The sequence below is a fragment of the Fundulus heteroclitus genome, chromosome 17, assembly GCF_011125445.2.
Source record: "Fundulus heteroclitus isolate FHET01 chromosome 17, MU-UCD_Fhet_4.1, whole genome shotgun sequence".
Taxonomy (NCBI): domain Eukaryota; kingdom Metazoa; phylum Chordata; class Actinopteri; order Cyprinodontiformes; family Fundulidae; genus Fundulus; species Fundulus heteroclitus.
Genome location: NC_046377.1, coordinates 21,721,364 through 21,745,352, shown reverse-complemented (window position 1 = coordinate 21,745,352; position 23,989 = coordinate 21,721,364). Strand labels below are relative to the sequence as shown.

The window sequence follows — 23,989 nt, the reverse complement described above, 5'->3', positions numbered from 1 at the left end:
AGGAAATTTGAAACATAAAAATTTCCTCATCCATGTTTAGCCACAAAAATGAATAATGGCTCATAATAAAATTCCAAAAGAATAAAATCAAATATCTACCATTTTTTTTCTATCAGTATTTACAGATAAGTCTAATTACCAGAAACGTTGAATTTTACCAAATAGCAGAAATGTCATACTTTTGATTTTATTTAGATTTTACTCCCACGGGGGGTGAATTCTGGTTGGTTTTTGTTACGTAATGAAGATGGTAACAATGAGAAGTTGTCTCCACGCTCATTCCTCCTTAGATGCATCGTATTTCTGGCCCTTTGCCGTCGACCCCGTGTGGAGAGCCGTCCCGCTCCGGAACCAGCAGCCCTGCGGTGAGACGCTCAGTGGGTCTCAGTGGGAGTATAAAGTCCCCGCTCCTTTGGCCGGGGGCCCTGTTTGCTCCTGCTGTTAACATGCATCCCCACATGCGTCTCGCCTCCAGTGGACAGCCGGCATTAACATGCATCTCCGGTGTCCACTTGTGAAGGGATCCTACCTTTCTACTCTAAATGCAAATAAACACAACACACAGGCGGCTGTTTGGAAAGCGACGGGGCCCTGAGACGGGGGGGGTCCCGGAGAAGTGGCGTATTACATCCAGTTCCCCAAACGCCGATCAGCATGCTGGATGCAGACGTGGGGCCGTTGTGGGAACACCTGAGTGGCGCTGATAGCAGGATTTTTGACAAATATTTCTGGGGCTGTTATTTGAAACATGTCGTCTGGGAAAGAGGTGTAAACAAAGCATGAGTCCATGAACTGATTGATTTCAGAGCTCCCTGTGAGTGGATGTGAGCCGACTAAAGAAAATGAGGTTTTTGAACTCAGTTTCTTTTCTGGTCTCTGTGCTGCGAAGAAAACCTGCAGCAAAACGAAACATTTCCTGCTCTCCCCTGACTCGAGTTTTCTTCCTGAGAAAATGAGAAGCAAACTGTAAAGAATTTTAATGTGGTTTTAAGTGAGCGACCAACTGTACAGAAGTATTTACCTCCTGACAGATTCCATCACATTCAGTGTTTCAGGTCATCAAATGTTAATCAAACAAACGCTACCAGACGAGTATAACCTGAGGAAAAAAGGATCCAAACCCACCTGGCTCCTTTAAGTCACCAGTGAACTGTGATCAGACACATTTAAAGAAAGCTAAGGTCAAAAACTTTCTCACAGTAATGCAGTTGTGAGTTGAAGAGAAAATGATGCAGGATTTTCAACATTGTTGCAAATGAAAACCTGAAAATGTGGACAGAACCTCCTCCGGCTGCAGGTCTGCAGAGGTTTGTCTCCACCAGCCTTTAACATCTTCATTTTTTTTAGCCTATTCTTCTTTGCAAAACAACTGGAGCTCAGTCCAATTTGATAGAGAGCATCTGTGAACATAACTTATAAAATCTTTTCACATATGCACGTCTGGATTTAGCTCTGGCCGCTGCAGCGCTAGAATATTCTTTGAACTGAACAACTCCACTGTAGCTCGGACTGTTCGGGTTGGTCATCCTGCAGGAAGGGGATTCCCCCCCACCCCACCCAGACAGGTCAGGGAGAAAGTTGTGGAGGAGTTTAAGACACGGCTAGGTTATAAATCAATGTCTCAAGCTTTGGCTCAGAGCAACTGCAAACGTTCTCCTACGTCGTGGACAGGTTAGGTGCCGAGAAGCAGCGTGTTGCGTGGCTGTACTTCAGTGATGCTGGAATGTCCTACAGCAGCAAATGCACCATGAGGGACAGGTGCAGGCCTGGCCCTGATGAAGATGATGATGTTCAGCTGTGGCTGGTGGAGGAGTCAGAGGAAGCAGCAGAGGTGAGTAGTAGCCAAAAGGTATTTAGTGAGAAGGTTTCTCAGCTACTGACTAACTAATAACTTATTTGATATTTTAATATGATGCAGTCGGCCAGGCAAAAATATTACATTAGGTACAAAGCCTGGTATTTTAAAGACTAAAGTAAAAATATATATAAAAACAATTACAAAGTAACGCATTCAGGCAGAAGAAACACTTTTCCAACATGTTGGTGAAGATTCTGTCACTTTTCCAACATAAAACACATTAAACCAATCCAGCAGTTAATGTAGATACAGTAAGTCAGAACAAAGCAAACTACTCCCAGTGACGATATCTGCTGTTTGTTTTAAGGTTAGCGGACCTCCAAATGGCTCAATGAGCTCAGAAAACAACAAAGATTGTGTGCAAACAGGAAGTCTCACTTTGACATAACCTGCAGGTGTCTCTCTGGTGAATTTTTGGTTAAAACAAAGTTTGTTCTCTATTCAATGAAGTTATGCTGGACAAATTACTCAAGAGTAGCGATGATACCTAATAATATGACTCAAGCAAAAATAAAAATGTACAGTGCAGCAAAACTACTCCTAAAAGTAGATTTTATTCAAAAAGCTACTTGAGTAAATGTAACTAGTTACTACCCGCCTCTGGACATGGCTGAGAAACTCTCTGAAGGAGACTGATTTACTAAAACGCAGCATAAAGCCTGATTTAAAGCCTGAGGCTGGATAGACTGGTCAGGAAAACCAGATAAGAAGCAAACAGGTGAGCAAACCTGCCGTTGTTGTCTCTTACCTGCTAACGTCAGTCCCAGTAGCTCAGGTTTCTCCTGGCCTGTGTTCTGTTGAGACGGTTGTGAGGATTTCATGGAAAACATGATAACAGCTTCTGAGCTTCTAGCTTTTAACAACTTAAACATCTCACCCAGAGCTGTCAAGTCCATCGGCTGAAAACGAGAAGAACCCACCGCTGGAAACCTGCCAATACTTGGCCGTCTACCTCATCTCTGGAGGAGCTGCAGAGACCCACGGCTCAGGTGGGAGACTCTATTGACAGGAAGATTATTTGTTAAATCTGGCTTTGGTGAAACAGGGGGGATGTTTTTGAGTTGTTTTAAAAGGGAATCTATAAGAAGTTCAGTTTGCAGTTAGCAGGAGACGCAGCAAGCATGAAGCGCTGCCTGAGATTCTCTCAACCATTTCTTCCCTTTTTGCTTAAGTCTCTGTAGAGTCAGGCTTCACTGCAAAAATGGAACGAAAAATAAGTAAAATTTTCTTGAAATTAATGCATTTGTCCCTGATTTGAGCAGGTAAATAAGATTATCTGCCAATGGAATGAGTATTTTTACCCCTAAAATAAGAGAATTAGATATAATGCACTTGAAATAAATTGATGGACATGAGTTGTTCCTATTTTAAGTGCAAAAATCTTACTCCATTGGCAAATGATCTTATTTACCTGCTCAAATAAAGTACAAATACACTCATTTCAAGAAAAAATGACTTATTTTTGTTCTGTTTTTGCAGTGCTGGACGTTTTCTCTGACTGAAGCGTCTGACGGAGTTCAGTCAGTAACATAAACGCTGCCGTTCCACATTAAAGGGAAGCTTATCAGGAGCCGAGGTGTCTGCTGGATGGAGCCTCCCTCTGGTTGTCGGTGCTCGGAGGGTGAAACCCCCCCAGCTGCTGTGGAGGTGGGCTTAGTTGGCTTCTTTTCCGTTTTGACCAACTACTTTGGTGGGATTTGTTTGACAGCGTCCATTCATTCTGCAAACAGTTCAGCCTTTTCAGTTGATATTTTTAACCAAAATAAAGCCCCTTCTGACTCGCAGCGATCTTAGTCAAAGTCCCTCATTGCCCCATTACCAGCAGGATGAATTACTGCCCCACACAGCCTAATGCCCCCCCGCCCTCCCTGCTCAGGGTTTAGGATAGCTGCCAGGAAGGCCTGTGATTTAGATCCATCATCTGCTCGCCCCCAGCTGGATGAACAAGTCGACCTGAAAAAAGAATCGGCCAACATCAGCTTTGACCTTCATCAGCCTCCTGTTGGCTTCAGAATGGATTTTAGACATTTTATCGCTTTTGTTACCCTGCTTTCCTGGCTGCAGATAATCTGCAGAACTTTTTATGTTGATGCCTCAAACGTTGAAACATGGAGGCCAGCTGACAAAAAAAAAAAAGACATGGAGGGAAACAGACCTTCATTTCTGGATGTTTCTGAGACTTAACACACACAAAGTAAAATTAATTCATTAAAACTGACAAAAACTTCTTTTTTTGTTGGTCAGGACTGGAAGCATCATTTTTGAATAAGCTGCAGCCGCCTGATTTATTTTTGAGATTAAAGAAGCAACTGCTGCTGCTAAACATTCTTGGATTTTCAAACTAGAGCCCAGGGACCACATGTGCTGCCCTCAAGCCTAAAACCAGCCCAACCCTCCAGTGAAATGCATCTGACATGTTATTATTGGTGAGGTGCTGACTCTTCTGATTCAAAGGTCAGTACTGGTAGCCCTTCGTGTGACTCGGCACCCACACTGCAAAAAGGCAACTAAAAGTAAGTCAAATCTTCTTTAAATGAATGTTTTTGTCCTTGATTTGAGCAATTAAACAAGATTATTTGCCAATGGAATAAGTATTTTTACTACTAAAATAAGATAATTAGATATATTCACTTGAAATAAGATGATGGAGATGAGTTGTTCCTATTTTAAGTGCAAAAATCTTATACCATTGGCAGATCATCTTATTTACCTGCTCAAATCAAGTGCTAATGCATTAATTTCAAGAACATTTGACTTACTTTTAGTTGCCTTTTTGCAGTGCGTGAAGTCGCTCTGTTTGAAAAAGGCTGGTGACCCCTGGTACACATTGTTTAAAAAAAATGACAAAACCCAGGAGCTCCAGCTGTGGCTCTCTGGCATGTAAAGGTTAAAGATCATGACAGGACAACTGGAAAGAGTGAATAAGTTTGTCTTTTTGTTACCGAACTACCAGTCATGGGAGGGCTAACAGAGCACCAGGTGGTAGAGGCTTAGGTGGAGATTAATGCTGCTTTGGGAGGAACAGTTGGAGACATACCAGCACATCAACATCTCCATTCATCAAAGTTTGGGAGCCCCCAGCTGGAAACTGCAGTCTCTCTGGACCCTGAGCCTGCAGGTCCAGCCACTGGAGCCTGTAGCTTAGAGCCTGGAGAGAGAATGATCCGATCCGTGGCTGTGGACAGCCAGCTGCAGGCTCCTCTAACAGAACTGCAGTTCTTAGTGGAACCGTCAGCTGAAGCTAGCTGAGCAGTGGCAGATGTGCCTGGTCAGGTTTAGGGTTTCCATCATCATCTGCATCACTGCTGTCCTCATGGCTGCACCTGACGTTGGAATAGCTCCGTCAAGACTTCCTGTGAGAGTTAAAGAAGCGAGTCTGAGAAACGAGCAGAGGTGATGACACAAAGATGGAGGAATAATTTAGTTCTTTAAAGCTGGAAAGAACTGTTGACAGCAACACAGAAAACTTAGGGTTAATGTTCTTATGGAACATATTCAAACCTTCCTGCTTACTGTAGGATGAAGAAGAAACAACTTTTAAAGACAAGAACTCTGAAAATAACTCGTGAAAATAATAAAATCTGACTTAAATCTAAATTTATAAAGTATTGCATTTGTAAGATGATGTCCAGTTGAAAGCAGCACAGGGTTCCGTTTTTTTTTTTTTTTTTTTTTTTTTTTTTTTTTTTTTTTTTTTGTATCCACATTTGAACTATTAACTGTGAAATTATGAAATCATGAAGCTGGTTTACCGATAAATGAAATATTTTCACTGTAGAAAGAAAAATGGCAGCACAGTTTAGGTTAACAATGCTGCATCTGAATGAACCCAAAAGATTTCTGCAACAGAGTCTCAGGTCTAAGCAGGTCTGAGAAAAACCAGAAAACAAAACGACCAAAACCTTACAGTCATCAAGAGGACCATCGTCTCCTCTATATATAAAAATGTTCTATAGTCAAATATAAAGCTTGGCCTGAACCGGGTCATCAACAACACCGTGATCCAGTCACTGCAGCTGATCTAAAAATGGCAGAAGAAGCCTAGAATGAATGGGTTTCAATGGTCTAGTCAAAGTCCAGATCTCCACCTCATTAAAATGCTGTGAAGACCCAAAATGAACTCAACAATGCAGAGAACAGATCAAAGTTCAGACCGTCCTGATGATGATGATGATGATGATGATGATGATGATGATGAAGATGCTGGACCTGCAGACTCCAGTCGATTATTGATCACCAACACCTCTGATGTAATCAAAGGTCCGACCCGCACGTTGGAGCCGTTTATGCTTTTAGTCTCATTGTTGGATGATCAGGGAAGCAGTTACTGCAGCAGCAGCCTGAGAGCAATGGGCTTCACAGCGGGAGCGCCACATTATCAGACGCTTTGATTCTCTGCTGAGTTGCCTCGTAATCAGTTCTGCAAACAGAGGCGCATGCAAACACCACTTTTAAGCTTAAATGTCTATTTAAATGGTGGAAGACTTTTAAACGTTTGCTTGCCGGCAGCTCTTTCTGCCGCCGCACACAGAAACAACAACCATCCGCCGCAAAAAGCTGCAGATAATTCAGCCAAGACTTCTTTTCTGGTCTGAATAATGGAGACGAAACACGTTTTGATGTTATTTTTGACGCCACAAAGGAGCGGCTGACGACGCGCTCTCCCTCAGGTGAGCGGAGGTGCCGCCGTCTTGACAACCTGACTGCCGAGTGCGTGGCCCACTTTTTCCACATCGCTCGTCGACAAACTGCAGCTGGAGGAGTTTTTGATAATTAGACGGAGGGAGGAGGAAGTGTCGGCGTCACAAAGTCAGAGGCTGGATCCCGACCAGAAGCCCCCGGAGCGCCGTGAACGCCACGTGTGTCCGACATCTTTCCAAACTTCCTCCACAGTGATGAATGACTCCGCTGCCTCCCCCGCAGCATCATGGGAAATCACTCCACGGAGAGTCTGTGAAACAGTTTTACTCGCGCTGGGAAGACAAAAAAAAAAAAAAACCAATCCCACCAAAGTAAATCAGTTCTCTTATCACTTATAATCTGGATTTAGGGTAATTAAAGAGTTCTCTCCTGCTTCTGGTGACGGTCGGCGTGGAGGAGTGAATGTGAGGCAGAATAACGTCTTGAGACGTGGCAGAAATACGACGGTGTGTGTCTGTGGGGGAGATTAATGGCACCAGGAGGGAAAGTGACAGAAAGAGAAATGAGGTAAACAGATGATAGAGAGGGAGACAGGAGCAGAAACAGAGGAGTATTTCTGTGTTCTTATGAATGGAAATGAAAACAGAGGAGTCGATGTGTCACTTCACTCAGAGAGAAAATAGAATCAGCTGAAGGGGGGGGGGGGGTCAGGAGGAGAAAATCTCTGCAGTCAAACATATATTTGTTGAGTTTACCTCTTAGACAAATGGTTAGAAGATAAAACTATACATTTTTTTTACAAAGTTAGAAGCTTGGTTTGGTTTGATCAGCTGTCTGGACTTGGACTAGGCCGTTCAGTCACCTTGACTTTTTTTAGGTTTTTTTTAGCCGTTCTGTTGTAAATCTGACGTTTTCCTGTTGATCACCCAGTTGAGATAATCTGCCACATGTTTAACTCGGGGCTGTTGTGTCAGAGAAGTTCTGGGTCAAAGCCAAACCATCAGCCCTCCGCCGCCATGCCTGACAGCTGGTTGAGTTATTTGTGGTGATATCCTGTGTTTGGTGCTCTGCTGATGGTCAAAAACCTCCATTTTCTTCATTATTCCACAAATCTTACTTCATTCAGATGCAGGTGTGCAAGCCTGAATTATGCTTTGATTTTCTTCTTAGAAAAACTGGAAGCCATCTTCCAAACAGCTGTACATGTTTACTTGTTTCATAATTATCTTTTCATGAACTTTAACCTTGAACCTCCTGAGGTCTGTAGAGTCTGAGATGGAGCTGTTAAGTGCCGTTGTTCACTTTGAGGTAATTTCCTGTGAAGACTGGCCGATGTCTTTAATATTTTCCACTGCTGGATGATGAGCTGATCTGGAATTGAACCAATGATTCTTCCTACATTGATGCGCAGCAATAGTTGCTTCTCTGAGGCCCAACATCTGCCTTGCTGCACAGTTCAGCCAGACTGATCTCAGTTTGGATAACTGGGGAGTTAATTACATTTAATGCTGTGGTTCCTGACCCTGGTCCTCAGGAAACCTGCCCTGCATGTTTTAGACGTGTCTCTGTTCCAGCTCACCTCATTCGAATGATTGCATGACCTCTGCAGCCATGAAGGGCTGCAGGAGCCTCTTAATCATCCATTCATTTAAAGGTGCATAGCCAGGTTATTTTGCTTTTTTATTTATACATCAGTAGCTAACTCTGGATGCATTCAAAGTTTTTATGAAAGATTATAACCTCCTGCTGGCATGTTAGTTATTATTTGGGCTTTTACATTTTGTTTTTGCTCCATTTGCTTTTTGTGTTTATTTCTAATAACACAGGAAGTACAACACTGTGCATCTGCAGCAGGGGACAAAACAAGGAAGCGGCTAACGGCTATTAGCATCCCCCAGTAAAACAATGAAGAAGGGTCCAAGGTCCAGTGAAAAAAAAAAAAAAAGGTCTGGACTACTCGTGAAAGCTAAATAAACTAATTGAAAGCTAATCTATTTAAATCGCTAAAGTGAAAAATCGATAGGATTACAAATCTCACCATTCACATGCCAACTCGCTATGGAGGCACAAGATGGAGCTACGTTTGTATTCCACAGCGGCAGAGCTGCTGACACATCAGTTTCTCCAAATGACGCCGCAAAAACGTTTGAACCAATAGCAATATTGATTTGAAATTAAATGCAAGACCGTCATTTAACCCTTGGAGCACGGCACACTGACAGTTATAGGCATAAAAGCAGGATTTAAACAAACATGCAGTAAATTCTCTAAATTATCACCAGGATATGCAGACAGCACAATAAAACAACCATGTTAACAGTTTATTAGCAAAACAAGGTGGATTTAGGGGTGAGTTACACTTTAATTTGTAGATTTCAGAAATATTTTTGCTCCACTGAGCCTTTGCCGTCCCGTGTGAAATCAGCAGCGCAACACGTTGCTTCAGTTCTGTTTTCTTCTGTGGCATCAAAATTACCACCTGCTTTCAGGAGAGGTAAATGTTTTACTCAAATTGGTGTCACTAATAGCACTGATCTTTGAAAATTGCATGCTCTTTTAAATTTCCATAAATACGGGCAGCTTTTCCGCTTGATACGTGGAAAAATGCATCCATCCATGAGTGAACCGCCTCAGAGCAGAGAGCCACGCTTTTCTTTACCAAGCAGTTTTAGGTGGAAACGTCTGTCTGCAAGGGCTCGCTTAATTAGACGCGTACTTGGAATCATTTGCTCCTGTTTATTAGATGCAAAACGAGAGCAAAGCTTAATTCAGTTAGGGTGAAATTTGTAATTGAATTTTGGAAAGCGATATTTAAAACTAAAACAGGGAAAATATGTGGCGTTGGTGTTAAACTCACAGTTAAGCAGAATTTGCACAACCTTTGTTTTAAAGCTGTGATCTGGGCTTTAGTTCATGATGATTATATTTTCATCATCAAAATTAAGAAATGTGTTTAAAGAAAATAGAGAAAGGAAAAAAGGGAACACCAGGCAGAGTGATGCTAGAATGCTTGGAACCCAAGACTAGAGGAGGCATGGCAAACATGCAGCTACCATTTTAGTTCATGAAGTAATTCATGTGTATTTTCCACCCATGAGGAGGAACATGGGGAAGAATGTTGTCTAAGGACAATAGTTTGGAGACCTAACAAACCGGCAACCAATGAAGACATGACAAGGCTATCAATGGTGAACCTAGTCTGAAGATGAGTAACCACAGCCGTGAAAACCCACTTGGAACAAAATCTGTAAATCAAACAATTAAAATTCTGGGAGCATTCAGATGGATTATTTCTGCTCTACTTTTATCAACATTGTCAGACCTAGCTGCTGTTATTAGAAAATTCTCTATTATATCATTTGATTGTGCATGTCTCGCTTTTCTTTAAATAAGGAGTCGGTTTTACTTTTACTTTACTGACGGTTAAAGTTGTGAATAACTGAACATGCACCATCTTACCAGCTTCTCCTCTCCTTGTGGGGATCGCATGAAAAAATCATCTAAATCCACTCTGCTCTTATTTCTTTCTGCTAAGGCATTCCTCTTCTTATCATAAACTTGAACATGATTTGCTTTTTGTGACTCTCAGCCATGTTCAAAGTCTACGGTCAGAGCAGCGGAGCTACAATGAACGGCTAACACCGAAGCTAACCGCTAAGCTAGCTGAATGCATAAATGCTAAAGGTGTGCAGCCAGAAAGCATATTAGAGTTACATGGGCGTGTCAGAATGATTGGCATGAGGGATAACCAACAGATTAGGTGATTTCCCCTGGCACTAGAGGGACAGAGGAGGGTGAGAGCAGGACCAAAACTCTGACCAATCAGTGCCATTCGCTCCAAATGGCACTGATTGGTCAGAGTTTTTACAGGGCTGCAGCTCTCAGATAAAAAAAATAACCTCCTTTTTCTGAATACATAATGTATTAACTACTTTCAGGATGGAAAAAACGATTTCACTCAACATAAGAAGTGTTTCTAAACAGGATTACCAACTATAGCTTTAAAGCACACAACAGTAAGGCAGCCATCAAAACAGTATGACATTTAAGATATTTATTATTATTATTTTTTTTTTTTTTATGTTTGGTCCCCCCAAAAAAGCTCACTCCAAGCTAGCTGTGCACATGTAGCAGTTCAAAGGAAACTCAAAATACTGATGTACAGACAGGAGCTACAGTCAAGCACGCTCTCCTTCATTTAGCTCAGACACTGAAGAACATGTGAAGCTAATTATCATGGTGAAACATAAATTAAGGTTAAAACCTTAATGCTAACTGTGCACATCAGCAGCGTTTTGTGTTGATGCGTTAAAGGTAAACCAGTGAAGTTAAGAAAGCATTTTCTTTCTCGCTAAACTTTATGCTCACAAACACCTGTGGCAGAATCGGCGTTCTTCAAGCTACCTGTCGTAGTCACTGCATGAGCTGTGCTGTTCCCTGCTATCAGGTTTGGATTATTCTCTCAATGTAGAATCACAGATCTTTCATAATCCTGGGCCAAAAAATAATAAAGTAGCTGGGTAAAAACTTTATCAGCCCCACTTTCATCTGGACAGTTTGTAGAAGTGCTCATGCTGTCCTTTTTCTGTCGCTAACAGGCAAGCACACCTCCCTTTAACATATACCTGTTAAAAATAGCCTTCTTTATCAAGAAAACTGTCCAACTGTAGTCGATCAGATGCTGGGAGTCCAGGTGAGGTGTCATCATCCATATATGGTACTCATTTCTTGCATTTTTAAGAGAGGCATAGCTACAAAAGTGCTTTTAAAATGATCCACTTTGGAAAAAAATGGAAGGGCCAAGCATTATTTTGTGTCATACTTTTATTATTTATAGGGTTTGTAGCTCTATAAATATTTATCCTTTTTAATAAATTATTTCTTGATGTAATTATGAAAAATTCAATTTGGGGTTGTGACTCATGAGTTGGAAAAGCTTTTCTAAGAGTAAAAAGGGGCAGAATAACAGTGTGTCTTCATCGGTCGTTATTATTCTAAATGTCGTCTGTCTGGAAAACCATTTTTTCGATAAGACACTCTGAGTTTAATGGAGGACAGGGAAGATGGAGGGCAAAAATGAGAGGAAATTGTAATTCATTTTCTGATAACATGCATGAAGCACGGTTGCCATGGTAATGACTTTACACCGCGGAGGATAACATATCTTTTTTTTTTTCTTTTTTTTTTTTTTTTTTTTTACCGAAACACTAAAATAATAACTGTTCAACACTGTGCAGCTGAATGGCACAAGGCTGCAAATACATTATACATCAGCTTCATTCTGCATTATTGAGTCGTGTTAGAGTTGAATGTTTGAAGCCTGAGTGTGATGTTCACATTGTGCTCGGTGCATTAGCGAGGTTGTAGTTCAGACAGACTTGATGTAACGGCAGCTTTTATTGATCTTCGCGGTACTAGAAGCACCACTGAGATCAGCGTCTTCCAAGAGAGATTTATCAACTGCAGCTGGCCTTTAAATATAAACCTATTTCATCAGAATAGATGTATGTAGCACATCCTAGCTGCAAATCAAATTTGTGTATGTCTAGTTTGCCATGCATGATTGACTCTCACCACTGCTGATGCCCAAGCTTGATGTATATTTTCATGATGCTAAAGGTATATTGGTAGGGTCATTGAAGCCGTGGCAACCCTCTCTCCTGGCTTTAGCAGACTTTGAGGTGTTCCCTGTCGTTTTAATTGACCTTGTTTTATATATATATATATATATATATATATATATATATATATATATATATATATATATATATATATATATATATATATATATATATATATATATATATATTGGAAAATTGGAGCTACAAGTCCCGAAATTTGACACAGAATAAATTATTGCTTTGATTCAGTGTAGTTCTTTTATTAATCTTGTTAGTCTCTGACTATTGTTGAGAATTAAAAATATATCTTAGTTGGGGTTACTGAGGAAAGCAGAGTTGGGTCTGTGCTTCCTGCTCCAGCGTAAGATAAACATGGAGTTTTATTGCCCCGAGGGGGTGGTCAGCAGGAGAGGGGGTCAGTCATCCTCCCTCTGAGCTTGCAGGAGGAGTTTTAAAGTTGATAAAAGGAATGTCTTGGTAAAACTTACTTCAGACAGACAGATTTATCCACCGCGGTGAGAACATCTTGTAAATGGTATGTACTCTGTCTCCATATTTAATTTCAATGAATTAAATATGTATTTAAACCGTTCTACCTCTGATCAATGATTCCTTATTTTATTGTCAAATCTTAAACCGGGGTAAAAATGGGCCTTTAGTAGCGAAGCAGGATTAGGCCAATAATAAATAAACCACACTATGTAACAGAGCAACAGTAACATTCCTGACAGCACAACATACAACTGCCTCTGAAACATTTCTGGGTCTCCTACATTATTAAAAAGCTGCCGTTTGCATAAAAACGAAGAGCAGCAGAAAAAAAATAGTCAGAACTGAGAGCGTTCCCTCGTTGTGTTAGAAAAGCGATGTGCAGCTGAGAATATTGAAATAAATCATCTGATGGCCCCAAAATGCACCCATTCACACCCTGACGGTGGTGAGCTATGTTAGGAGCCACAGCTGTCCTGGAGCAGACTGACAGAGGTGAGGCTGCACAGTATCACATGCTTTTACTAAACCTCACTGCAGAAATTACAAATAATGGTAATAAAATTGGAACTCTGAAAGATATGCACATCGCTCACTTCTTTCTCAGCAGGACCCCTACTCTGACATAAAACATACTTTAGGGCTCTTTAAAAAATTCCAAAATTTTGTCTTTTTCATGTAATCAGGCTAAATCAGTTTTATCTAAACTATGAAAAATAAATTATTGCTGTAACGTGATTCTTTTCGTAAGCCTTGTAACTGCTTATAATCTCAGGGTTTGGACTGGCGTGATGTAGCCTCTCTGCCTGTGCCATGTTGCTCACAGAGGTCAAGTGAACGCTCAGGGAGTTTGTGTGTTTGCTCAGACACATTAAAAATTAGGGGGAACATTGCCTATAAGTTCTACAAATGTATGACTGAAACTTACAAGGTATTTTCCTCAATCTGCAGGTTGGTTATTGTAACCTTTTAGGGAAAGGTTAGAGGAAACAATCAGATCATCTATCACCATATAATGTAGAAAGTACTCCTGGGTCAATGTGAGCTTCTGAGCTTTCTGTGTCTCTGCTCTGTCTTCTCTAAGCCCCAGTGGGTGGAGGCAGATGAGCGTTCACACTGAGCCTGGTTCTGGTTCTGCTGGAGGTTCTCCTCCCTGTTAAAGGGGAGTTTTCCTCTCCACTGTCGCTTCATGCATGCTCAGTATGAGGGATTGCTGCAAAGCCATCAACAATGCAGACGACTGTCCACTGTGGCTCTACGCTCTTTCAGGAGGAGTGAATGCTGCTTGGAGAGACTTGATGCAACCTGCTGGGTTTCCTTAGAGAGGAAACTTTCTGACCAATCTGGAGGATCTGATGGAGTCTGACTTTGGAAAGAGACTTGAGGTAACATGTATCATGAATTGGCGCTACATAAATAAAATTGAATTGAAACGGACCTGTTTTACTACAAATGTCCTAGTAAAGTATTCTGAGAGGAAAGTAGCGATTGCGTATGGTGAAAGAGACCTTCAGGTAAAAAGTAACTAAAATAAAATGAACTTTTAGTTTGCGTTGGGTTGCAGAAGGTGGGCTGTAACTTTATAAGTAACAGCTGCAAAATGTGTTGCTGTGGTCCAGATCTCTGGACGTTTTCTCTTGTTTGTGGATTTGCTTGTAGAACCCTTTTTTTCATGGATCTATAACTTCAGGAGAACTTGTTTTGATAACCTTTAGGTGGGAAATCTTTTTTTTTTTTTTTCATTCCACGCCCTGCTTACTGAGTGTGTTTGTGTATTCTGTCGCTGGATTATTTCATTTCTGAAAAAGCCAGAAAAGGTTGAGTACTCCTTCCCGTCTGCTGCCCACATATTTCTCGACTCCTCCTCCTCTCCTGTCTCCTTCTTTCCTCTCTACCATCATTTCCTTATTGCACCTAATCCGACTTTGTTTCTCCTTTCTCGCTGCTTCATTTCAATATGAATGAAAGCTGAGCTGATTTTCCTTGGGTTGAAACACATCCAATATTCATTTGCAATTTTAATTTAATTTCTGTCTGACTTCTCTCGCATTTAGAAACCAAAGTTGCTCTCTAAAATTTTGTCACCTTTTTTTTTAATATCTTTTCTATTGGGGAAGGTGTACATGTAAATTAGGATATGCCTTTCCAGGTTCAAACAGTTATGCAACTTTGTGTTTCAGAAGATTTGCCTACTGATGAGTCTCAGCTTGTAGTCTCAGCATATTCTCAACATCCTTAAACTTAAAAGCAGCTGAGATTGTGAAAATGGAACCTTTTTGTTCAGCTAAAATGTGCATATCTACCTAAATCTGTTGTTTTACTAAAATGGAATATTCTCTCTGGTCCTTTTTTTGAGTCTCTCAAAAACCGCAGTCATCCATCAATCCACCCATCCCTTAATTAATCTGTTCCTTCATCCATCATTTTATCCACCTATCTTTCCATTAATTAATCCATCCTTTATCCAACCGTCCCCTAACAGAGACGTTAATGGAAGCATCATCTCCACATGGGATCTCCAGACTCCCCTGTTCCCAGCTACTTTCTCCAGCTCATCTTCTGGGAATGTCTGGGCTTTCAGCCCCAGTGGCTGAAGATGGTAATAGCAGATCCTCCCCTTATAGTTATGGTATCTAAGTATTAGATAACGCTTCATAGATCTAATAGACAGATCTCTGGTCTGCAACAGCAGCTAGAAAACAGGAGTTGAGCAACTTTCACCTGGTGGTGTTAAGACACTGTTGAAGAAATATTTTTGGATTTAGAGGAAAATAAGCAGCTGTGAGCACATCTGACTTACCTCCTTTATCAAGAATATCAAAATAAAGTGCAGGGAAAATAAAGAGACCAATTGTTGTTTTGATGCCAGTCCAACATTTTATCTATTACAGTTTTATGGTTGACCGGTGAAACAAAGAAACTCCAGAATTTTAAACACAGCACTCATAAAAGTTTGACTGGCTGCTCAGTGTGGTCTGTTCACTGTTGCAATACATCCTGTTGCTACAAATACTTGCACTATTCATATTGTCTTGCACATAACTTCAGTATATAAAAAAATTATTTCTGGTGCAGTACTGACCAAGTGATACAACAGTTATATTAAAATTTTTTGTCCTTTTTCTGTTTTTACGCTGAGCCTTGCAACAGGCTTTTGCTAAAATGTGCATTGTGAATGTACATTTGAATGATAATTATGTCTAAAAGTAGTTATTTGCTCTGATCCAGCAGCAAACTGGTGCCAAGTTGTTTTTCATTTTTAGTAGTCAGAAATCCTTATTTTACAAAGTTAAAAACATTTGTTGTCTTTAAATTATGTGATGTGGTTAGTGTTTAATTTATTGATCTTTTGGGATTAACTCAGTTTTTGTATAGCTTCAATCAATTACCTATAGGTGTAAGGATTTGTAAACCATATACATATCCTTACACGTGTTTATTAACTTAACATGTACTGTATATGTTAATAAACACGCATCTCTCTGCTGAGGATAATTGCACTGGGAGACATTAAGTTAACGTTAGCTTGCCTTCTCTCGTGTTTGATATGACTTGTTGATAATTTGTCTAAAAGCATTTTTTTTTTGTTTCCAATTTTGTGAGCAAAACTTGGATGAAAAGTTGTTTCCGGTTTGGAAACAAAAAAAAAAACCTAGCATTGACGAGATGCTGTTAGCACATGACATGGCTAACTGTTAGCTTACTCTGCTACTTCTGAAATAATCTCACAAAATTGTCAGTTTAAAAAAATAAAGAGCATCAGCATTCACAATACTTAGAATAATTCACCTAACATTAAACATGTGTTTTTAACTTCTAACTGAGCCCAGTTCTGCTGGAGGTTTTCCTTCCCGTTAATGGGTGTTTTTTCTTTCCACTGTCGCTTCATGCATGCTCAGTATGAGGGATTGCTGCAAAGCCATGTACAATGCAGACGACTCTCCCTGTGGCTCTACGGTTCCCCAGGAGTGAATGCTGCTTGTCGGGACTTTGAAGCAATCAACTGGTTTCCTTTATATAGGACATTTTTGACCAATCTGTATAATATGATTGAACTTGACTTTGTAAAGTGCTTTGAGATGACATGTTTCATGAATTGGCGCTATATAAATAAAATTTAATTTAATTGAACAATAGCAAGTAGAGGTTTAACTTTGGGTTAACTAGCAGGTTAGCTTCTTTTCCTTTTCTCTTGGTTTTAACATAGTAATTCTTTAATGAATTTCCACCTTTATAAAACTGTTTAATAATACGGGTTGATTTTAATCCATCTGCATCTACTTTTAACACTATTTAGTTCTTATAAGGTGTATTCATGTATTTATATGTGATTTCTTAGAACATCTGAGTAATGTCAGCTGCATGTTGGCTGCAGTTGAACCATATGGGATTTTAATTACTTTGCTGACCTTTAATTAGTTACTGAGAAGTGCTGACTGAGTAGGTGGTAATTAATGAGCATTCAATAATAAGTCATCAATTTATTTCAGAGCCAATCAGGATGAAGGCTGACGAGATGGAGGACAAGGAGCTCAGAGGGAAATGGAGATACTCGAGGGAAAGTGGTTGTTTCATAGGAACAAGTTAAGAAAACAGAAAAATGGCTGAACGTGTGTGTATGTGTAGTAATTATATCAGCAGTCAGGGTTGATGGATGATTGAGGTTTTATCTGCAGCCCGGGGCCTCAAACGCACCCCAGAACTATTAATCGGACATCGCTACAACGTGCTTGTCTCTGTGCAGAAATTTATGCTGAAGGTGTCGGCACATCTGCAAGATGACTGCAGTTTTAAGAAAAAAAAAAAAAAAACGTTTCAATGTCAAGCTAACTTTAATGGAGGATTGAGAGAAGTGTCAAAGAGACAGCAAATGTCGCCTGCCTTCGGAGATATGCTTATTTTAAATCATGTTTTAAAACAGATGTTCATTCCATCTGTGCTCAAAACCAAGAACTGTTGGATTTGTTGTTTATAAAGTTATTCTTTTTCAGCCTCTCACACCTTCAGGGTGACATTTCTAAACACATCTTGGCAAATTGGAGGGTGAAAAAAAAACGGCGGAATTAAATTCACTAGGTTACAAAACACGAGCAATTTTAGCATAAATATGCATATATTTGAATATAAATTACATATGTAGGACTTGCGTATGCAGTGGCGACCTGTCCCAGGTGTACCTCGCCAAATGACCAGCTCACCTCTTCCATCCCCATCCTCCATGAACAGATGGGGTGATTAGACTGTAGTAAATATTGGTACCCTTAAACGTTCCTGAGATTGTAGTGCAGTATATGTGATTATGATCCTAATAGGAAGGTTTGTTACGCTTATATTGCTGCATGTCATTTTTAGGCTTCTGCAATGAAGCTTTGTGTTTTGGATTGGAGTGCATCACAACATTTATAAATTTATAAATAACTAAAACAGAAAGGTTTGAGAAGTTAGTGTTACACCTGTTCTGGCTAGAAATGCCAATATATTAGCCCTTTTAAGTATAAGCAGGTAGCACTGTAGCCTAAAAACATCCCCTCAGTATCAAAGATCCAATAAGATGTTCTGGTAGAGTTTGGAGAGGGCCTCAGGTTGTATTGCAGAACCCATGACAAAAATAACGCAGGTATCAATAAACGGCAACAAGAAATGGTCTGATTTGGATGTAGTTTGGTACAAATTGAGATCAGGGGTCCGTTCTTCGTACGTTGCTTAAAACATCCAAGATCAAATGAGACATCCAAGATGATTTCATCCGGCTAATCATGATCCGGCTAATTGGGTTCTTCCAACACACCTGTTGTTTATGATTAGTATGGCTTGATTGAGTTATCTGAGATAACTGCGTTTGTTTAAAAGGGGAAATGTATCGATAGTAGAAACAATGATCAGCAGCGCTGCTATTGGCTGTTCAGCATGGCCAAAGAACGCCCACAGTTTTTCTCCCAAGCAGAACACGAGCTTTTAATGGAAGGTTATGCTGAATTTGAGTCATTAATTAAAACACCTAAAAACTGTTAAAGCCAGGAGAGAGGGCTGGCAAAAAGCAGCAGACAAATTAATGCGTAAATACTGTCAATGGTAGATGTTTCTATCACTTTCTACAGTATGAATTTTTGCATTTTAATAATCTCATATTAACTTTGTTCTTTTGTATCAGAGCCTCCACGAGACCCACTAGAACATGGGGACAAATAAAAGTGAAATACAAGAATATTCTACAAAATGATAGCCTTTAATTATTATACTTTATTTTAAAAAGGCACTTTTTATGTCAACAGATCCAATATCTGTGTCATTCCTTAGACACTGGAAGTAAAGAACACGTGCAAACTGGGAATCTTAACAAAAAATTCTTTATCTCTAAAAAATGAAGTTCTTCCTTTTCCAAGTCATCCACAGTTTACGCGGTAAAACTGTATCCATAGTTTTTTCTAATACAATATACGGCTCGACAGGAAGCAAGCCTTTCAAAGTAAAACTAAACTTCACAATAAAATGGCCTGAACAAATCTTCTTAGTGAATATGATAAAAATAAAAAGCAAACCATCATACAAATAACTTAAATATTTTCTATTTATGACTCTAATGCCACTTTTTCCTCATTAAAAGCCACTGTTAAATGATGTTTGTTTTAAACAGCCACCAAGAAAAATCTCTCTACAATGACACTGTCGCGCTGCGCTAAAGGATCCTGTCTATTGCGCAATACGCGATTAATTCGAAAAACTCTGCAAATTATTCTTGCACCTTCCGCAACAGGTTGCAGTCGTAAAAATGGACATGGCTACGGCAGAATTTTCTATCTCCTCTGCTTATAAAGCTGCGATCTAATCCTGTTTACATGAAATAAGCCTGCTCTGGAGCAGGTTTAAGCTGCCGCACATGTTTCTATGACAACAAGTGCAGGAAGTCTTTCGAAGAACCAAACGATCCAAGATCATGCCAAATCGTCAACAATGAAATTAACTAACTGAGGTAGTGACGTACGAAGAACGGACCCCAGGCTTGGTTGGATACGGCTGTGGAAACTAGAGGGTTTAAATGGTAACATCATTAGAGGTCCAACATTTGATGAGTTTTTGTTAAAGTTTATGATAATCAGTCCAGAACTAAGGAGACACAGATTCAGCTTGAGAAGAGAGCAACCTCCTGGTTTGGAGGCATGATTGGCTGTTTGTCCTCTGTACCTGTTTATTCCAGCGTTGCATTAATGTGACGTTTGCACATCGTGCGTCCTGCGTCATCCTGCAATACGACCTCCCAACCTCAAGCAAACCCTGAATAGGTTTGCTTGAGGTGGTGTACCTTTTTTAAAGAGTTGCAAATCAAAACCTAAAAGCAATGGTTCTCAAACCTTTTGTACCAAGTACCTCCTTAGAAATAACTATGCTAAGAACTGAGATTCCAGCTGCAAGTCTTTTGAGCTCTCTACCAGCTTTGCACGTCTAGAGACTAGAATTTCTGCCCATTCTTATTAGCAAAATGGCTCTAACTCAGTCAAATGAGAATGTAAAGGTTTTTTTTTTTCAGTCTGAGCTTTGACTAGGCCATTCTAACTAATACATCTGCTTTGATCTGAACAGTTAGCTTCTTCTTCCCAGCGTTTGCATTTGTCCCCTTCATGGCTTGTTGCTAACGGGGTCATCTATCCATCTCCTGCCCCGTCCTGTGATTACGCCAGCAAGAAGTATTTAAACTCTTACATTTGAGAGGGAGAGTCGTGTTTAACCCAAAGAGATTTTTTTCGCTTAGGAAACATGGCTTCCAAAGCAAAAATCGTTCTGTGGTTTTATATTAAATAAGAAATAGTAAAAGCCTTCATCAGCTCTGGCACATCTGTATAAGTTTTTCAAGCACAGTTCAGACAGGCTTGCGATTAACAATATTTAATGCAAATAACATGCATGAATCGCTATAGATATGAATGTCTCCTGTGTGTAGGTGGCTTTAACGCTTCTGTGACACAGGAGCAGTTTGCAGGTGGACTGAGAAGCAGCTCTTCTTATAGAGATTGCATGGTTCCTAACCTGAAAACAATGGAAAATGCTCCATCCAGGTCAGAAGAACGTTTCTGCCTCATGCAGAGGAGTTAAAGCGATGGACAGACGGATTGAGGCTTTGTCTACAGTAATGCAGCTGCTGACCAGGCAGCTGTTGGGACGAAGTGCAAAGGAAGTTTTAAGTTTGGGCTTCTGATGTGGACGCCTCCCTTTGGAAGATCTCCCCAGGCCAGACCCAGAACTCCCTGCAGGAGTTATACTGAAATCCTCCTGGTCTCGTGGTTACAGCAGTGAACTTGGGTTCTGAGAAGGCTGCAAGAACCTGGTCTAAGCCCATCAGACGGCCTCTACCCCAGATAGCTCCTGGGCACTTTAAGCTGCCCAATGCTCCCTGAGGTTAAATGTAGAAGATGAACTTCATTGGAATGTACAATTATGACAAAGAAAGATTTCTTTCCTATATTAATAATGCTCAACCTACCATTCCTGTTGGTTTCTAGGTTTAAATGTTTCATTGGTTTGTTGTTGAGAATATCACAGAATACAAATTCAGGTAAAATATTTCCATTCTAGCTTTTATTTTGGAAGTTTTCCATGTGGTGCTAACATTATGTTCCTATACCGCTCACCTTTTAGGGGTGTGACCAGTCCTCATGCTACTAGATCTCACAATATTTAAAAATCTGAAATATTCTGAAATGAAATCTATCCTGCGAAGCACTATTCAGTTGCTTTTAGCTTCCACCTTTGTCCTGTAAGGTAAGCTTCAGCTAACATTTGCTCCTCATATAAAGGCGAGTGTTAAGCTTCCCATCTTGTATCTATTTGAGCCTCTTATCTTGAAATAACAAAGGAAGTTCTCGATTTTGCATGTTGTGCTGATGGTTAGCTAACACCATGTTTAGCATCTGCTTCAGAGCTATCTGCAGTAAATATTGTTTATTTGGCATTAGGACCATCTTGGAAAGAAGACAAACATAAAAAGGTTAGCATATGAACTAGTAAAATCCTGAACTTTTAAAACCAAATCTAACTGCTTGGACGTTGTCTTGCAGTTGCCACACCTGGCAGGTTGGGGCGCTATCACAAGAAGCAGCAGTCAATGCATCGAGCGATCCCGCAGGTTCCTCTGTACATGAAGGGGAGGAAAAGCTTGAGGAGGAGAGACCATGATGTGCTGCTGTGATCTCAGATGCAGAGCGGTGGCTCTTTTTGGTCACACGTCTCTATAAATGACATGCATGACATTGATTTCTGCCGCTGGATGGTCCTTTAGCTCCCCCACTGTAAGCGACCTGGCATAGACCCACATCTTCAGGGAGCACCAGGGTTTTCCTGTAGTTTTCCTCCATTTTTAAAATAGCGTGTGTTCTGTTGATCCCAATCTATTGGATTTCCTCTTCTGGTGATCTGGATGTGCGGTTACACCCCCACGAATTAACAGCAAATCCCATTTTTACTTCTCCTTCTGCAGTTTAAACCCTCGCCGACAAAAACTGGGGAAAAGTTAACAATAACTGATTCACTAGAACCAAGTGTTACACATCATTTTAGCTTTATATATAAGCACCTTGTGCCGTGTTGAAGTTCTTGCTTTCAACAAAGACAACACATACTAGGCGTCTCATTAAATATACATTATCCAATCTATGTGCAACCCTTCCAGTCTGTTCTGGTGTGAAAAGATCTAAAAGGCACTAAAGTGTCACCTCCTGTACGCTCCAGTTTGCATGAATTCCTTGAATGCAACACCTTTCTTCTTTGTCTCTAATGAGCAGTTTCCATCTCTTGCTGTAGCGTAATGAAATGTTGGGGAGACGGCGAACGAGAGCCTCTATTCTCCGGCTGTCACCCTGCAACAGGCCTCGCTTAGAGAGTGTGTGTTTCAGAAATTAGCATATCAATGCCGCTCACCTCCTTCCACCCACTCCTCCTCCGTCTCTTTATGCCGCTCTGTAATTGTGGCTGATAATCACACGGGCTCCCTTATCGACGCGTGCTCTCCGGCGTGCGCGGGGAGCAACACAGATTGAGTCGCTTCAGTGGAAGGAGACATGTGGGGGGAAGGCAGCAGGGCGGTAAACAGGCCAGCGGACACGCCGTGCTCACGCCTTTCCTCCTCCAGACGAATCCACAGAGGAAATTCAGAAGCAGGGAAGAGAAGTTTTGTGCCTCCCGTCGCTGGACTTCACTCTTTGTGCCACTCGAGCTGTGATTCGAGAACAGCTCCTCTCACGGTGGCCTGTGGTTCCTTCAGCACCAGAACGGTAACTCGCAGGAAAAGTTTTTCAGTTCTCTCTTCTCTAAATCAACTCTGGTTTTTCTTTACCTCTAACGTCACGAATCCGCCAGAGAGGGCTAAACCCTGAGCGGCATTAAATACTCCGACTAAACAGCGGAGAACACGGCTTTAATGGAAGAACGAGGAACCGGATCAGGAACCAAAGAGGTCACGGTGATCGGCACCCGTTTTTTTTTTTTTTTTTTTTTTTTTTTTTTAAGGAAATCTAAAAGGCTGGAAATAAATGCTGCTTGGAATGAACAACTTGTTTTATGAAGAATAAATATGCCAACATTTCCTAGCCGATGTAGATTGATAAATGAGTCGAATACAGAATTGTTACAGTATATTTAATCTCTTGTTGTGAGAGTTGCTTTAACCACAGACATTTATAGGTAGACGCGTCATTGGGCGCAGGTTTGCATGTCGATGTCAGCGCCATATTGGATGTGGCAGAAAGTAGTGAACGTCTATGTTCCCTCTGTATATGTTTTAAGTTTTCAGATAGAAAGATATAGATGAAGCTTATATATACTATATACTAAGAAATCCATAGAGATTAATTGATAAAGATTGGCAGAACAGAGAGCTATTGATGGATGTTTTCATATATATATATATATATATATATATATATATATATATATATATATATATATATATATATATATATATATATATATATATATATTAGGGCTGGGCAACGATTAAAATATTTAATCGCGATTAATCGCCCTGATTAATCGCGATTAATCGCATTGTATTTACAAACTCCAAGAATGAATTCAAAAGTAGTGTAAAGAGCACTTTTATTTTAATGTTCTGCTGCCATATGAACAAAAGTGTTGTAACATTTGTAGCACTTATTTTATACTGGATATTTTCAACCCATCTATTGAATTTAGTGCACTACTTGATCTTTTCTTCATAAGAGAACAGCAAGCACTGCAGCCAAAATATGGCCTTTTTTGACCTGCTGTATATTAGCCAGTCCCTAAGCTTGATGTATCATGAAACTGTTGACCTTTTGGGTTTTGTGGTTTTTATTTTATTATTACAATTAAATAATAATAATAATAATAATAATAATAATAATAATGTTAT

The 23,989-nt window shown here is 40.2% G+C and overlaps 1 long non-coding RNA gene across 1 annotated transcript; it reads left to right on the top strand.

The window, feature by feature from the left end:
- The first annotated feature begins 1,653 nt into the window (after positions 1-1,653).
- Positions 1,654-15,173, top strand: LOC118566544. The gene is made up of 3 exons (XR_004933097.1): positions 1,654-1,831; positions 2,740-2,847; positions 15,092-15,173. It is a non-coding gene; the product is annotated as an uncharacterized LOC118566544 (long non-coding RNA).
- The last annotated feature ends 8,816 nt before the right edge of the window (positions 15,174-23,989 follow it).